This window comes from Argentina silus (genome assembly GCF_951799395.1).
Source record: "Argentina silus genome assembly, chromosome: Y".
Classification (NCBI taxonomy): domain Eukaryota; kingdom Metazoa; phylum Chordata; class Actinopteri; order Argentiniformes; family Argentinidae; genus Argentina; species Argentina silus.
Genome location: NC_139654.1, coordinates 2,727,501 through 2,730,000, shown reverse-complemented (window position 1 = coordinate 2,730,000; position 2,500 = coordinate 2,727,501). Strand labels below are relative to the sequence as shown.

The 2,500-nt window shown below is 45.8% G+C and overlaps 1 protein-coding gene across 8 annotated transcripts in view; it reads right to left on the bottom strand.

Moving 5' to 3' along the window:
- The window catches only part of LOC310823890 (NACHT, LRR and PYD domains-containing protein 3-like), a 42,093-nt gene that overhangs the window by 16,624 nt on the left and 22,969 nt on the right, over positions 1 to 2,500 (bottom strand). For 4 of the 8 annotated variants that reach the window (XM_083696815.1, XM_083696814.1, XM_083696820.1 and 1 more), the window contains exons 2-4: positions 2,077 to 2,134; positions 1,247 to 1,644; positions 814 to 883 (exon numbers count right to left, since the gene is read on the bottom strand). The exons of 2 other annotated variants lie outside the window; for them this stretch is intronic. The gene's annotated coding sequence lies outside the window, so the exon portion shown is untranslated. The remainder of the gene's footprint in view (positions 1 to 813; positions 884 to 1,246; positions 1,645 to 2,076; positions 2,135 to 2,500) is intronic. 2 more of the 8 variants (XM_083696818.1, XM_083696817.1) reach the window with 1 other exon arrangement.

The window sequence follows — 2,500 nt, the reverse complement described above, 5'->3', positions numbered from 1 at the left end:
CCAAGTCACAAGGATGTATTATGATTATGATGATTATGTAGTGCACCACACATGCTCTGAGGAAACATGTGCTTTCCACCACTGTTTACATTTTCCAGAAATGTGAATTGAAATAAGCCAAAGCTTTAATGTTTTGAAAGTGTTTAAATGTCCCACAGCAGTTCAATTATTCCACAAAAGATTGTTAGTAAGTTAGCCTGACAGATTAATAGGCTGTGTGTGTGTGTGTGTATGTGTGTGTGTGTGTGTGTGTGTGTGTGTGTCTGTAGAGAAGAGAAGGAGGGGAGGGGAGGGAGGAAAGGAGGAGAGGGAGGAGGGAAGGAGGAGAGGGAGGGGGGGGAGGAAAGGAGGAGACAGAGGGAGAGGGGGGAGGGAGGGAGGGGGAGGAGTAAGGGGGAGGAGAGGGGGGAGGGAGGAGAGGAGGGAAGGAGGGAGGGGAGGAGAAAGAGAGAGACAAAGAGAGAGAGAGAGAGGGAAGGAGGGAGGGAGAGAAAGAAGAGAGGGAGGGGGGGGGGGAAAGAACGCTCCTTTACACACATACACACACACACACTGTGTGGCAACCTGATGAGGTGTGTGTGGGAGGGAGCTGAGAGGAATGTAGGGTGGAGCATTACTCACACACACACACACACACACACACACACACACACACACACACACACACACACACACACACACACACACACACACACACACACACACACACACACACACACACCACTCCCCGACAGTTACAGAGACACAGAAGAAGGAAGTTTTCACGCCCACAAGCACAAACACTTCTAGGAAAACAAAACTTACAGAACTTACGTTTTTTCAAAACTTATCTCTGACACTCAGTCTGGTCGTGTGTGCAGCAAAATGGCAGAGAGCATGGACTCTATTAGAAAAAACAAAACATACAGTAAACCAACTGATTGACTCTTCACAGAGGAGAGTATTCAACACTCACACAGTCTGTCTGTCAGTCTTACAGCTCTGCTGGTTGGTCAATAGTGACCTGTGTAAAGACTGTTGACTAGTCTAGACACAGTCATTATTATCTATTGTTATCTAGGGCCTCATGTAGTTGAACCTACTAGATCACAGTCAGCTGGACTAAACCAGGTTGAGGCTTCCTTAACAGGCTGGTCACAAACAGTTGGCTAGCGTACTATTTTAGGGTTACGTCATTCTGTGACACGACACAAAGGCATGTGAGTTCATCCTAATCAGTGAAAAACAATGAAAAACATCAACTTACGGTTGTGATCTGTCTCCCACCTCAGTGCTCAGCTCTGCTCTCTGTCTGGCTCCTCACTGATGCAGCTCTCCCCTGGATGAACTAGTTTGTTCTTGTTCTGATGCATCACCTACTTCTATAAATTTGTTTACTAATGACACCTCCTACTTCTGTCAGCTTATGTTCAGTTCATGCGTGTTCAGACACTCTCTTTCCTGATGAACCAGTTTGTCCAGAAACAATGACTCCCTTGTGTTGATTTGAGAACACAGACAGGTGTGGCTCTGTTAGCTTATGCCCCATTAGGCACCAAAACTTCCTTGTGTGTGTGTGTGTGTGTGTGTGTGTTTGGGTGTGTGTCCAAATAGAAAATATGTAATTCTGTAATTCTAGCCCCTCTCTCTCATATACAAACACTCCTATATATATATATATATATATATACACACACACACACACACACAACGAGAGACACACACACACACATAAAGACAGACACACACACACACACACACACACACACACACACACACACAGACAGACACACCCACGGACAGACAGACACACACACACAGAAAGAGAGACACACACACACACACACAGAAAGAGAGGGGGACACACACACACAGAAAGAGAGAGAGACACACACACACACGAACACACACACACAGAGAGACACACACACACACACACACACAGACACATGGATTATGTGGCATGTAGCACGTAGCATATAGCACATAGCTTGAACGACGTAGCACGTAGCGTGTAGCATTAATGATGAAGAATGTTCCATGTATTATGTAGCACATAGCATGTAGCACGTAGCATGTAACATTAGCGTCACTCACATGCTTCCTCTCGGCCTTGAGCTCCTGGGAGTATCTAGGACATCTCCTCGGCAACCACCTGTTATTAATATTATTATTGTTAATATTATTATTATTAGTAGAAGTAGTAGAACACATATTATTGTTATTGTTATTGTTGATGTGGCATAACGACTCTCACATTAGCCCTTTGACCTGATGCGCATACACACACACACACACACACACACACACACACACACACACGACCAAAGTCAATGTTTAGTGAGTCAAGTGACAACATGTGTGTGTGAGTGTGTGTGTGTGTGTGTGGGTGTGGGTGCTCCTGAGACAGCGAGCAGGTGGAGAGAGAGAGGGAGACACACACACACACACACACACACACAGACACACACACACACACACTCCTCCTTCTCCTACTTCTTCTCCCCCTCTCCTCTCGCCC